The sequence below is a fragment of the Castor canadensis genome, chromosome 6 (assembly GCF_047511655.1).
Source record: "Castor canadensis chromosome 6, mCasCan1.hap1v2, whole genome shotgun sequence".
NCBI lineage: Eukaryota > Metazoa > Chordata > Mammalia > Rodentia > Castoridae > Castor > Castor canadensis.
Genome location: NC_133391.1, coordinates 45,995,966 through 46,010,613, shown reverse-complemented (window position 1 = coordinate 46,010,613; position 14,648 = coordinate 45,995,966). Strand labels below are relative to the sequence as shown.

The 14,648-nt window shown below is 39.8% G+C and overlaps 1 protein-coding gene across 2 annotated transcripts in view; it reads right to left on the bottom strand.

The window, feature by feature from the left end:
• Hfm1 (helicase for meiosis 1) overlaps positions 1 to 1,468 on the bottom strand; it is a 117,790-nt gene extending 116,322 nt beyond the window's left edge. For both annotated transcript variants that reach the window (XR_012448942.1, XM_074076498.1), the window contains exon 1: positions 1,365 to 1,468. The gene's annotated coding sequence lies outside the window, so the exon portion shown is untranslated. The remainder of the gene's footprint in view (positions 1 to 1,364) is intronic.
• Between the last annotated feature and the right edge of the window lie 13,180 nt (positions 1,469 to 14,648).

The following is a 14,648-nucleotide window of genomic DNA, read 5'->3' as shown; positions in this document are numbered from 1 at the left end:
AGCCCCTCACCCCACACTATTTTTCTTGGTAGCCTGATAAATGACATTGTATTTTTCTCTTTTTACTCCTAAAGGGTCTCAATAACCCTGAGCACATAGTGGCCGATCCGTACAAATTCGATTTGTTTATAAAAGTAATTTTAATTTTCAATTAACTGAACCCACATACACCCCTTTAACGCTCAATTTTAAGACAGCTTTTTTCCAGGCCACGTACTACTATGAAGGGTTCTAACCAATGGTGAATTTGGCACTTTCTTTGTGTAAATCTTTTCTATTTATTTATTATTTTATTATTCATATGTGCATACAAGGCTTGGTTCATTTCTCTCCCCTGCCCCCACCCCCTCCCTTACCACCTACTCCACCCCCTCCCTCTCCCCCACCAATACCCAGCAGAAACTATTTTGCCCTTATTTCTAATTTTGTTGTAGAGAGATTATAAGCAATAACAGGAAGGAACAAGGGGTTTTGCTGGTTGAGATAAGGATAGCTATACAGGGCATTGACTCACATTGATTTCCTGTGCCTTCTAGGTTAATTCTTCTTGAACTAACCTTTTCTCTAAGAACAAGGGCACATTTCGGTGTAAGGAGTCGTAGGTTTGATTCAGGGTTTTGGCTCTCTTCACAACAGTGGGATTTGAACTCAGACCCTCAGACTCGCTAGGCAGCCGCTCCACCACTTCCGCCAGCCCGCCAGCCCTTTCTTGTACCACCTATTTTCAAGAAAAGGTCTCGAGAACTATTTGCCCTGGGCCGGCTTCGAACCACGATTCTACGGCTCCCGGCATATTTAGCATTACAGCGTGAGCCGCCGGCGCCCGTCCACGTTCAGTGTCAATGTCCACGCGAGATCACCACGGCGCGTGGGTCCCCGCGCGGTAGGAGCTCGCGTCGGGGGCAGCAGCTGATGCGGGCGGGCCTCCCTGGCATCTGAGCCGTCAGGTCGCGTTGCCGTGGAGACGGCCGCGCCGCGGATTGTGACGAGGCGAGGCGCTCCTGTTCTCCCGTCCTCCCTCGCGGTGCAGGCCTGCCACCTTCGCTGGCCGTCCCTCAGAATTTCACTCCTAAACGCTAACGTCTTTCGAAGGGGCGGAGACCCCCGTGCCTGACGAGCCGGGGCCTTAGCGGGCGTCGAGGGCGGACCCCGAGTGCCCAGGGCCTGGCAGGGAACGCGGCGCCCGCGAGGCGGGAAACTTGACGGAACATGGCCGCGTGCTGCCTCGGGTAGGCCGCCGACCCAGGCGGGGGTACCGCGCGCGCTCGCCCGCACTGCGCTTCCCGCCGCTAAAAAGCGTGGCAACTAGGAAGCCGCTCCCAATCCCGCTCCCGCTTCCCACTCCCGCTCGGGCCGACACGCACCTGAGCACCAGCACGCGCCAGGCACCTCGAGCCCCGCGACGGCGCCTCACCGCCGCGAACGCCGCCTCACAGCCGCGAATGCCAGCCGTCTCTGACGGGCCGCGCGCACCACGGGCCGCGCGCACCACGGGCCGCGCGCACCACGGGCCGCGCGCACCACGGGCCGCGCGCACCACGGGCCTGGGCTGTGGAGGCCCCGCACCTTGCCGCGCGCTCGCCGCCTGCCCGATAGATGGCGCCCGAGACCTCCAGCGCCTGGAGGCCTAGGCGGTTTCACCCGCCCCACCCAGGACCACAGTTCCCAGCAAGGTCCGCCTGGCTGACCTCTGCTGTCCCTGCCCCTTTGTTATCCCAAAGTTTAAGATCTGAATCTTGGGTGACACTTCTGCACCCCAACACCAATATTACCTCCACGAAATTATTTCAGAAAATTAAATTCAGAAATAAATGTTTAAAACACAGCAGCACTTCAACATGTCTAACAAACGTGAATTGGCAAGAACAGCAGCAGCATGCTCTGATACTGTAATTCTGAACGAACGACTCTTTAAATTTCTTTTTATTTAATTTTTTTGGGGGGGCTGGGGTTTGAACTCGGGGCCTTGCAGCTTGCAAGGCAGGCGCTGTGCTGTCTGAGCCGTGGCGCCCGGCCTTAAATATCTTTCACAGAAGAGCGGCAGGGAATGCTTTTGCAGGAAGACGAGTGTAGATGGCAGGACGTAAGTCACCAGCGATGGATTCTCTCCGAAAGAGCATAAATACTCCTTTCTTTCTGGCATGAAGGCCCACATAACACCACTGTCCGACTGCACAAAAATCCTATTGCGCAAAAGCGAAAGAAAACTTTGCAGCTCTTGCTGTTGATTGGCTGTATGACCTTGGAAAACCCCAAAGTTTAAGTCTTAGTTTGCTACCCTCACTGACCCTAATAATTATTAACAAATAGTCTCACAAAGGTTAAATTATATGTAATAAACTTAACACATAATAAGTGCTCAGTAGTAATACTTTTTCCACCTCCCCTGGAAAATAAAATAATTCCTGTAACATAAAATAATTCCTGTAACTTGATAAACCAATTATTTCAAAAGATAATCTAATTAAACCGATTGAGTCTTTTGAGCAAAATAATACTTGACCTCAAATTATTCATAATAGAAAGGCTGAATTACTATTCCTATCAAAGTTTCTGAGCCCATGCACTTAATAGAGTAAAACATCTTAGCAAAAGAGCAGTCACTTGTTATGGACTGAATGTTTGTGAGTCCTCCAGTTTGCTGAAGTTCAAATGCTGAAATATAGTTTCCAATGCATTGGTATTTAGAAGTGGGATTTTTGGGAGGCAATTAGTTCATGAGGGTGGAGCCTTGGTGAATAGGATTAGTGACCTTTTAAGAGGTGATGGGGAGTCTGGACGTAGCTGGCACACACTTCTAATTCCAGCACTCAAGAAACTGAGGCAGGAGGATTGTGAGCTTGAGGCCAATCAGGGCTACAAAGCAAGATGCTGTCTCATAAAAAGACACCAGACACCTAGCTTGCCATGTTCCCACCATGTGAGGATACAAAGAGAGGCAGGACGAAGGCCCTCACCAGACTTCCCATTCTCCAGAACTGTGAGAAATTGTTTAAGCCACCCAGTCTATGGTAATTTGCTATAGCAGCCAAACTAAGACAGTGTTGGTGACAAAGAATGGAATTTAGCAACAGGCTGGCATAGAGACTTTTTTTGTCAAAGCACACTGTAGCAAATGGCCACTGTTCATTAACAGAACCTGTCCATTCATTTATTCAAGAATGCAGCAGGGTTTTTATAGAGGCTTGCCATAAAATAAAACAAATTTTACAGTCCATGTACCAGTGATATAACAATCCTTCAAGCTAAATAACACAACTAATATTTTAAATAAAAAGGCAACCCTATCTGGGTAAGATACTACACTAACTTACTCCCCAGTGAAACTGGTGAAAATTAGAGAAAAACAACTATTCATAGCCATGGTCCTAGGGAAAAACAACAAAAGAAGAGAAAAGTCTATGAAAATTCTGCAAGAAAGGCAAGAGTCTAGTATTCAAAGCAAGACTGCTTCCTTCCTCCCACCTCCCAGCTTAGCAAGACAGAGAGGCTCCATTCCAGATTTCCTAGGGCCAGGAACCTAAGAGCACCCTCTGCCCTAGTTCTCACCTTCTAGGTGGGGCTTTCTCTTTCACTTCCTCCTCTCCCCTCCTTTCTTCTTCCCTCCCTCACTCCTTCCTTCCTTCCCCCTTCCTTCCTTTCATTCACCATCCCTGACAAGAACTTTGTATCCATTAAACAATAACTCCTCCTTTCCCCTTTCTTCTAGTTCCTGGCAACCTCTATTTTATTTTCCATCTCTAGGAGTTTATCTATTCTAAGTACCTTAAATAAGTTAACTTGTACAATATTTGTCATTTAGTATCTGACTTATTTTACCTAACATAATGTTTTCAAAATTCATACATGTGGTAACATGTATAAGTTAATTCCTTTTTAGGACTGAATAATATTCCACTGTGTGTATATGCCATATTTTGTTTGTCCATTTGTTATCCTGGTTGAAGGACATTTGGATCATTTCCATCATTATGCTATTGTGAATAATGCTGATATTGAGGCAGGGAAAGACAAAAACCTGCCATGGGACATAAGAAGTTAGTTGATAAAGATTTTTTGTTCTTGATTATATGGCTGGAGTCCAATATGGTAACAAAAACCCTGAAGCAAGAAGCAAACTTAGCATGATAGAAACTTGGACATAAAGGTCAAACTTGAAGAAATAAAAATCATTTCCAAAGTGGACACTGGTAACCAGTGTGTGCACTCTACAATTAGTCATATTTAGATTTGTATAGTAAACTGTACACACCTTTTAACACAGACTATAGTAGGTTTAGTTATTCTTAGCAAATTCTTTTGACATTGTGATAAAGTCCTTGGATAAAGAGGAATTAACACATCACTTCAGTTTTTGCTAGTCTGACATAAGGGTAGCTATACAGGAGATTCCTTGTGTTGTTTCCATGCATATGTGTATTACAATCCAAATTGGTTCATCTCTACCAGACCTCTTCACTACTCCCTAGTCCCCTTCCCATAGTGGCCCTGGCCAGTTTAAGATTACTATATCCATTCCTGTACCATGAGTACATCAACCACAATCAAGTTTTTGGTTTCCTTCACCTGCAGGTATCCTTCCTGTGTGCAGTTTCCCCTTAGAGTGACCCATGTCCAATAATATTGCTGCATTTGTTTTAGGTCTGTAATCTACATATGAGGGAGGACATGTGACTTTTCGCTTTCTGAGCCTGGGTAACTTCACGTAAGATGATGTTCTCCAGTTCCACCCATTAACCTGCGAATGACAAAATTTCATTCTTCTTTGTGGCTGAGTGAAATTCCATTGTGTATAAGTACCACATTTTCTTGATCCATTCATCAGTAGTGGGGCATCTTGGCTGTTTCCATAACTTGGCTATTGTGAATAGTGCTGCAATAAACATGGGTGTGCAGGTACCTTTGTAGTAACCTAAGTCACATTCCCTCAGGTATATCCCCAGGAGTGGTATTGATGGCAGATCTATGTTTAGTTTTTTAAGAAGGCTCCATATTGTTTTTCATAGTGGTTGTACTAGTTTGTGTTCCCACCAGCAGTGTATGAGGGTTATTTTTCCCCACATCCTCGCCAACACTTAGTGGTGGTGGTGTTCTTGATGGAATCTTAGTGTGGTTTTGATTTCTATTTCCTTTATGGCCAGGGATAGTGAGCATTTTTTCAGGTGTATAGACATTGGACTTCTTCCTTTGAAAATGTTCTTTTTAGTTCAGTTGCTCATTTCTTTATTGGGTCATTGATTTTTTGGAGTTTAGTTTTTTGAGCTTCCTGTATACTGTAGTTATCAGTCCCATCTGATACATAGCTCTCAAAGATTTTCTCCCATTCTATGGATGGCCTCTTCAATTTAGACACCATTTCTTTTGTTGTGCAGAAGCTTTCTAATATCATGTAGTCCCATTTGTATATCCTTTCTCTTAGTTGCTGAGCCATTTGAGTTCTACTGAGGAAGTCCTTGCTTATGCCTACTGCTTCCAGTATATTCCCTGCTCTTTCCTGTACTAACATCAGAGTTTCAGGTCTGATATTAAGGCCTTAATCCACTTTGAGTTGATATTAGTACAGGATGACAGGTATGGATCTAGTTTCAGTTTCCTGCAGGCAGATAACCACTTTTCCCAGCAACATTTATTGAAGAGACTGTCTATTCTCCATCATATGTTTTTGACATTTTTGTAAAAAAAAATTAGGTGGTCGTAGCTGGGTGGATTCATATCTGGGTCCTCTATTCTATTCCACTGGTCTTTATATCTATTTTTGTGGCAGTACCATGCTGTTTTTATTGCTATGGCTCTGTAATATAGTTTGATGTCAGGTATTGTGATACCTCCAGTGTTGCTCTTTTTGCTCAGTATTGCCTTGGTTATTTTGGTCTCTTGTGTGTCCAAGTGAACTTTAGGGTAAATTTTTCAATCTCTGTGATGAATGTCATAGGGATTTTGGTGGGAATTGCATCGAACATGTAGATTGCTTTTGGTAGTAAAGCCATTTTTACTATGTTGATTCTACCAATCCATGAGCACAGGAGATCTCGCCACCTTCTGTAGGTATTTGTAGTTCTTCAAATGGTTGCAGTTCTCCTTGTAGAGGTCATTCACAGCCTTTGTTAAGTTTATTCCTAGGTATTTGATTTTTTTGAGGCTATTATAAATGGAATTTTTTCCTACATTCTTTCTCAATTTGTTCCTTGTTGGTGTATAGAAAAGCTAATGATTTTTGTAAGTTGATTTTGTATCCTGCTACATTGCTGAAGCTGTTATGGTGTCTAGGAGTTTTGGGGTGGAGTTTTTCAGGTATTTAAGGTATAAAATTATGTCATCTGCAAATAGGGATACTTTGACTATTTCTTTACCTATTTGTATTCCTTTTATTTCTTCTTCTTGCCTTATTGCTCTGGCTAGGAATTCCAGGACTATATTGGATAGGAGTGGGGAGAGTGGACACCCTTGTTTCATTCTTGACTTTAGGGGAAATGGTTTCCCCATTAAGTATGATGTTGGCTATAGGTTTCTCTTATATGGCCTTTATAATGTTGAGGTACACTCCTTTCATCAGAGTTTTTATCATGAAATATTGTTGAATCTTATTGATGGCTTTTTCTGAATCTATTGTGATGATCAAGTGGTTTTTGTCTTTGCTTCTATTGATGTGCTATATTACATTTATAGACTTGTGTATGTTGAACCATCCCTGCATCCCAGGGATGAAGTCTACCTGGTCGTGATGGATGATCTTTCCTATATGTTGTTAGATTTGGTTCACCAGTATTTTATTGAAGATTTTTGCATCGATGTTCTTTAAGGTGATTGGCCTGTAGTTCTCCTTTTTGGATGTGTCCTTGTCCAGTTTTGGGTTAAGTGTAATACTGGCTTCATAAAATGAGTTAAGCAGTGTTCCTTCCCTTTTTATTTTGTGGAGAAGTTTAAGGAGGTTTGGTATTAATTCTTCTTTAAAGGTCTGGTAGAATTCAGTGGAGAATCCATCAGGTACTGGACTTTTCTTTTCTGGGAGACTCTTTATTGCTGCTTCAATTTCATTGTATATCATAGATGTGTTTGGGTGGTTAATATCCTCTTGGCTCAGTTTTACATGGTCATATGTATGTATAAATTTGTCCATTTCTTCTAGATTTCCCAATTTATTTGAATAAAGTTTCTCAAAGTAGTCTCTGATGATTCCCTGAATTTCCCTGGTATTTGTTGTTTTCTTCCCTTTTGTGTTTCTGGTTTTACTAATTTACGTCTTTTCCCTCCTAATTTTAGTCAGATTTGCCAGGGATTTGTCAATATTTTGTTTTTCAAAGAACCAGCTTTTTGCTTCATTGATTCTTTGTGGGGTTTTTTTTGTCTCTATTTCACTGATTTCAGCCCTTATTTTTATTGTTTCTCTCCTACTTGTTTTGTGTTTAGCTTATTATTGCTTTTCTAGGAGTGTGAAATGTAGAATTAGGTCATTTATTTGAGATCTTTCTGTGCTTTTAATATCTGCACTCATGGCTATAAACTGTCCTCTTAGGACTGCCTTTGCTGTGTCCCATAGGTTCTGATAGGTTATGTTTTCATTTTCATGAAATTCCAGGAAAGTTTTGTTTTCCTCCCTTATTTCTTCTATGACCCACTGATAATTGAGCAATGTGTGTTCAACCTCCAGTTCTTTGTATATTTTCTACTGCTGCTTTTATTGTTGAGTTCTAGTTTCATTGCATTTCGATAATATAGTATGCAGGGGGTTATTTAAATTTTTCTTTTCTTATTTACTTTTTTAGATAAATTTTTATTAGGATATATTCATGATACGGGGGGGTTTCATAGTGACAATTCCAATTAGACTTATATTGTACATTAGTTACATTGCCCCCATCATCTCTCCCCCTCAGCCTCCTCCCCACCCCGCTTAAAGCAATTTCAAGAGGTTTTCTAGTTCTGTTTCATATAGGTATATGAAGTCCATCTACCATACACTGTCACCTTAATTTCCTTAGTTCACCCTCCCCCTCACACTGTTACTCCCCTCCCTGCACACACTGTGCCTGTTTTACAATCCTGGTTTTCAAAATTAATATTTGAGTTGATGTTCAGAAGGGTGTCTCAGTGTATGTCCTCTGTGGGTGTGCTTTACTTTGGTTTGTTCATTCCCTTCAAATACTCTCCCTTACCCTTTTACCTCTCACCCCTGCCCTCCTATTTTTCAACCTCTTTCAAGACACATTCTTATATCCTCTACCTTCACTTCTTGTTGTATGTGATATTACTGTTGCTCTATCACTCTTTTCCTTTCTCTCATTCCCTGAATTCCATAGAGTAGCTCCACTGTTACAAACATGTTCTACAACTGAGTTTTATATGATCATGTTTGTTTTTGTGTATACGTTTATCTTTGGATCTATCTTCCATGTATGAGAGAAAACATGCATCTTTTGTGTTTCTGATCCTGGCTAACTTCACTTAACATGATGTCCTCTGATTGTAACCATTTACCTTCAAACCCCATGTCATTATTCCTTGTGACTGAGTAGTACTCCACTGTGTATATGTACCACAGTTTCATGATCCATTCATCAGTTGTAGGGTGTTTGGGTTGTTTCCAGAACTTAACTATTGGAAATAGTGCTGTGATGAACATCAGTTTACAGGTGTCTCTACTGTATTGTTTTACATTCTTTTGGGTAGATGCCCAGGAACAGTATCACTGAATCTTTTGGCAGTTCTAGCTCTACTTTTTTGAGGAATCTCCATATTGTTTTCCATAATGGTTGTACTAATTTGCATTCCCACCAGCAGTGTATAAGGGTTCCTGTTTCACCATATCCTCACCAGCATTTATTGTTGTTGTTACCCTTGATTCTGGCCATTCTAACTGAGGTGAGATGAAATCTAAGTGCTGTTTTAATTTGCATCTCTTTTATAACCAGTGAAATTGAACACTTCTTCATTTATTTATTGGCCATTTACACCCCTTCCTTTGAGAATTCCCTGTTTAATTCATGTGCCCATTTCTTCATGGGGGTGTTGATTCTTTTGGGACTGAGTTTTATCAGTTCCGTATAGATTCGAATAGTAGACCCTTGTCAGATGAGTAGCTGGCAAAGATTTTCTTCCATACTGTGGGCTGTCTCTTGAGTCTGGTGATTGTTTCTTTTGCTTTGCTGAAGCTCTTTAGTTTAATGCTATCCCTTTTTTTCATTGTTCCTCTTAGATGTTGTTAAATTTTCTTATATTTGTTGAAACTTGCTTTGTGCCCCAAGATATGGTCTATTTTGGGGAAAGTTCCATGGGCTGCTTAGAAGAATGTATATTGTATTGTTGCAAGCTGGAATATTTTGTAGACAGCTGTCAGATCTATTTGATCTATGGTATCATTTAGTTCTAGGATTTCTTTGTTGATTTTTTGTCTGGATGACCTATCTATTGGTGATAGAAGGGTATTGAAGCCTCCAACCATCGCTGTGGTGGTGTCCATCTGTGATTTTTAAGTTCTTTAGTGCATATTTAATGAACTTGGGTGCACTTATATTGGGTACATATAAGTTGATAATTATTTTCTCTTTAAGTATTGCTCCTTTTATTAGTATTAAGTGACCTTTTTGTCTCTTTTGACTAATGTAAGTTTGAAGTCTACTTTGTCTGATATAAGTATTGCTACTCCTGTCTGTTTTCAGGGGCCATTGGCTTGGTAATTCTTCTTCTAGCCTTTCACCCTAAGCCAGCGTTTATTTCTGTCAATAATGTGAGTCTCTTCTAAACAAGATTGTCAGATCTTCCTTTTTAATCCAGTTTGTCAAACAGTGTCTTTAGATGGTGGAGTTGAGTCCATTAACATTCAGTGTTAATAGTGATATGTATGTGGTGATTCCTGAATTTAGTTGTTTTTGTTGTTTAAGGATTTGATTGTGTGCAGCCCATTCAATGGTACTCTCTAATTACTTGTCTTCTCTTCTCCTGCAGTTTATTTTCTTTTTGTTTGAGAGAAATTTTATTTATTAATTTACTATTTATTCATTTATTCATATGTGTATACATTGTTTGGGCCATTTCTCCCCCTACTGCCCACCCCACTTGCTTCCAGGAAGATCCTGTTCTGCCCTCCTCTTCTCCAATTTTGTTGAAGAGAAGACATAAGCAATAATAAAGACACAGCGGTTTTGCTAGCTTGAGATAAAGATAGCTATACAGAGAGAATCCTAGCATTGCTTCTATGCACATGTGTATGACAACCTGAACTGATTCATCTCTACCAGATCTCTTCATTACTTCCCGGTCAACTTCCCATAGTGACCTCTGTCAGTTTAAGATTACTTTATTTACTCCTCTACAGTGGTCACATCAAACACTTTCAAGTTTTAGGTTTCCTTCCTTTTCCCTATTCCTCACGTACCTGTTCTCACCTTAGCATGTAACCCATGTCCAATAATATTACTGCAATTGTTTTAAGTCTATAACCCACATATGAGGGAGAACATATGATTTTTGACCTTCTGAGCCAGGCTAACTTTGCTTAAGGTGATGTTCTCCAGTTCCATCCACTTACTTGTGAATGACAAAATTCATTCTTCTTTGTACCTGAGTAAAATTCCATTGTGTATAAATACCACATTTTCTTAATCCATTCATCAGTAGTGGGGCATCTTGTTTGTTTCTATATCTTGGCTATTGTGAATAGTGCTGCAGTAAACATGGGTGTGCAGGTGCCTTTGGAACAACCTGAGTCGCATTCCTCTGGGTATATCCCTAGGAGTGGTATTGCTGGATCATATGGCAGATCTATGTTTAGTTTTTTAAGAAGCCTCCATATTGTTTTCCAAAGTGGTTGTACCTAACTTACATTCCCACCAGCAGTGTATGAAGATTCCTTTTTTCCTACATCCTTGCCAACATTTGTTGGTGGTGTTTTTGATGATGGCTATTCTAACAGGGGTGAGGTGGAATCTTAGTGTTATTTTGATTTGCATTTCCTTTATGGTCAGAGATGGTGAGCATTTTTTCATGTGCTTTTGACCATTTGGATTTCTTCCTTTTAAAAAGTTCTGTTTAGTTCAGTTGCCCTCTTCTTTATTGATTCATTGATTTTGGCAGGGTTTAGTTTTTTGAGCTCCCTGTATATTCTGGTTATCAGTCCTTTGTCTGATGTATAGCCAACAAATATTTTCTCCCATTCTATGGATGGTCTCTTCAGTTTAGAGACCATTTCTTTTGTTGTGCAGAAGCTTTTTAATTTCATATAGTCCCATTTGTCCATCCTTCTCTTAGTTTCTGGGCTGCTGGGGTTCTATTGAGGAAGTCCTTGCCTGTACCTATTCCTTCCAGAGTATTCCCTGCTCTTTCCTGTACTAACATCAGAGTTTCAGGTCTGATATTAAGATCCTTAATCCACTTTGAGTTGATACTAGTACAGGGTGATAGGCATGGATCTAGTTTCAGTTTTCTGCAGTTAGAAACCACTTTTCCCACCAACATCTGTTGAGAGGCTGTCTTTTTTCATCATATGTTTTTGGCACCTTTGTCAAAAATAAGGTGGGCACAGTTGTGTGGATTCATATCTGGGTCCTCTACTCTGTTCCACTGGTCTTCATATCTGTTTTTGTGGCAGTACAATACTGTTTTTATTACTTTGGCTCTGTAATATAGTTTGAAATCGGGTATTTTGATACCTCCACCATTGCTCCTTTTGCTGAGTATTGACTTGGCTATTTGTGGTCTTTTGTGTTTCTAAATGAACTTTAGGGTAAATTTTTCAATCTCTGTGATGAATGTCATGGGGATTTTGATGGGAATTGCATTGAACATGTAGATTGCTTTTTTACAATGCTGATACTACCAATCCATGAGCATGGGAGATCTTTCTATCTTCTGTAGTCTTCCTCAATCTCTTTCTTCAGAGGTTTGTAGTTCTCCTTGTAGAGGTCATTCACATCCTTTGTTAAGTTTATTCCTAGGTATTTGATTTTTTTGAGGCTATTATAAATGGAATTGTTTTCACATATTCTTTCTCAATTTGTTCCTTGTTGGTGTATAGAAAAGCTAATGATTTTTGTAAGTTGATTTTGTATCCTGCTACATTGCTGAAGCTGTTTATGGTGTCTAGGAGTTTTGGGATAGAGTTTTTTGGGTCTTTGAGGTATAGGATCATGTCATCTGCAAATAGGGATATTTTGACAGTTACTTTACCTATTTGTATTCCTTTTATTTCTTCTTCTTGCCTTATTGCTCTGGCTAGGAATTCTGGCACTATGTTGAATAGGAGTGGGGAGAGGGGACACCCTTGTCTCGTTCCTGATTTTAGGGGAAATGGTTTCAGTTTTTCCCCATTAAGTATGATGTTGGCTATAGGTTTGTCATATATAGCCTTTATAATTCCTTCTATTCCTAGTTTTCTTAAAACTTCTATCATGAAGTGGTGTTGAATCTTATTGGAAGTTTTTCTTCATCTATTGTGATAATCAAGTGGTTTTTGTCTTTGCTTTTATTAATGTGCTGTATTACATTTCTTGATTTGCATATGTTGAACCATCCCTGTATCCTGGGGATGAATCCAACATGTTCATGTTGAATGATCTTTCTGATATATTGTTGGACCCAGTTTGCCAGTATTTTATTGAGGATTTTTGCATCTATTTTCATTAAGGAGATTGGCCTATAGTTCTTCTTTTTGTATATGTCTTTGTCTGGTTTTGGGATGAGTGTAATACTAGCCTAGCTTCCTTCCCTTTCTATTTTGTGGAAAATTTTAAGGAGAATTGGTATTAGTTCTTTAAAGGTTTGATAGAATTCAGCAGAGAATCTGTCAGGTGTTGGACTTTTCTTTTTTGGGAGACTCTTTATTGCTGCTTCAATTTCATTGTATATCATAGATCTGTTTGGGTGGTTAATATCCTCTTGGCTCAGTTTTGCATGGTCATATGTATGTATAAATTTGTCCATTTCTTCTAGATTTCCCAATTTATTTGAATAAAGTTTCTCAAAGTAGTCTCTGATGATTCCCTGGATTTCCTTGTTGTTGTCTACCCTTTTGCATTTTTGACTTTACTGTTTTGGGCCTTTCCTTCCACATTTTAGTCAGGTTTTCCAGGGGTTTGTCACCCTTACTTATTTTTTCGAAGAACCAGCTTTTTGTTTCATTGATTCTTTGTGGGTTTTTTTTTTCTTGTCTCTATTTCATTAATTTCTGCTTGGTTTTGGTTTTGCTTGTTCTTGCTTTTCTAGGAGTTTGAGATGTAATGTTAGGTTGTTTATTTAAGATCTTTCTGTCCTTTTAATATATACACTCATGTCTATAAACTTTCCTCTTGGCACTGCCTTTGCTATGTCCCATAGGTTCTGGTAGGTCATGTTTTCATTTTCATTAAGTTCCAGGAACTTCTTAATTTCCTCTTTTATTTCATCGATGAAATAAAAGAGAAATGTGTCATTCAGCTTCCAATTGTTTGCATATTTTCTACTGTTGTTTTTGATGTGATCAGATAGAACGCAGGGGATTATTTCTATTCTCTTATATTTGCCGAGGCTTGCTTTGTGCCCTAGATATGATCAATTTTGGAGAAGGTTCCATGGGCTGCTGCAAAGAATATATATTGTGTGGATGTTGGATGAAATAGTCTGTAGACATCAGCTAGGTCCATTTGATCTATGGTGTGATCTAGTTCTAGAATTTCTTTTTTGATTTTTTGTTTGGATGACCTATCTATTGGTGATAGGGGGATAATAAAGTCTCCTACTGCCACTGTGATGGAGTCTATATATGCTTTTAGGTCCTTCAGAGTATGTTTGATGAAATTGGGTGCACTGAGATTGGGTGCATATGGGTTGATAGTTGTTATTTCCTTTTGGTGTATTTCCCCTTTTATTAGTATGAAGTGTCCTTCTTTATCTCATTTGATCAATGTAAGTGTGAAGTCTACTTGTCTGAGATGAGTATTGCTACTACTGCCTGTGTTTGGGGGCCATTGGCTTGATAAATCTTCTTCCAACCTTTCACCTTAAGCCTGTGTTTGTTTCTGTCAATGAGATGGGTCTCCTATAAAAAACAGATTGTTTTATTTTCTTTTTTAACCCAGTTTTCCAAATGGTGTTGTTTGATGGGGAAGTTGAGCCTGTTGACATTCAGTGTTAATATTGACATGTATGTGGTGATTCCTGCCATTTAATTGTTTTTGTTGTTTAAGGATTTGATTGTGTGTAGTGGAATCAATGCTACTCTCTGAATCTTTGTCCTTTCTTCTCCTGTGATCTGATACTGCCCACCCTCTTCTGATTTTGTTTGCTTTCATTTTTTATGTGCAGAATTACTTGAAGAATCTTTTGTAGTGGTGGCTTGGTGGTCATATGTTATTTTAGTTTCTGCTTATCATGAAAGATTTTTATTGCTCCATCTATTTTGAATGATCGCTTTCTGGGTAAAGTATCCTAGGGTTGAAGTTATTTTCACTCAATGCACAAAAGACCTCACTCCATGTCTTTCTTGCTTTTAAGGTTTCCTTTGAGAAATCTGCTGTGATTTTGATGGGTTTACCTTTATATGTTATTTGTTTTTTTCTCTCTTATAGCCTTCAGTATTCTTTCTCTATTCTCTGTGCTGCTTGTTTTAATGATAATATGCTGTAGGAAGGTTCTCTTTTGGTCAAGTCTGTTTGGTGTCCCGGAGGCTTACAGGAAAT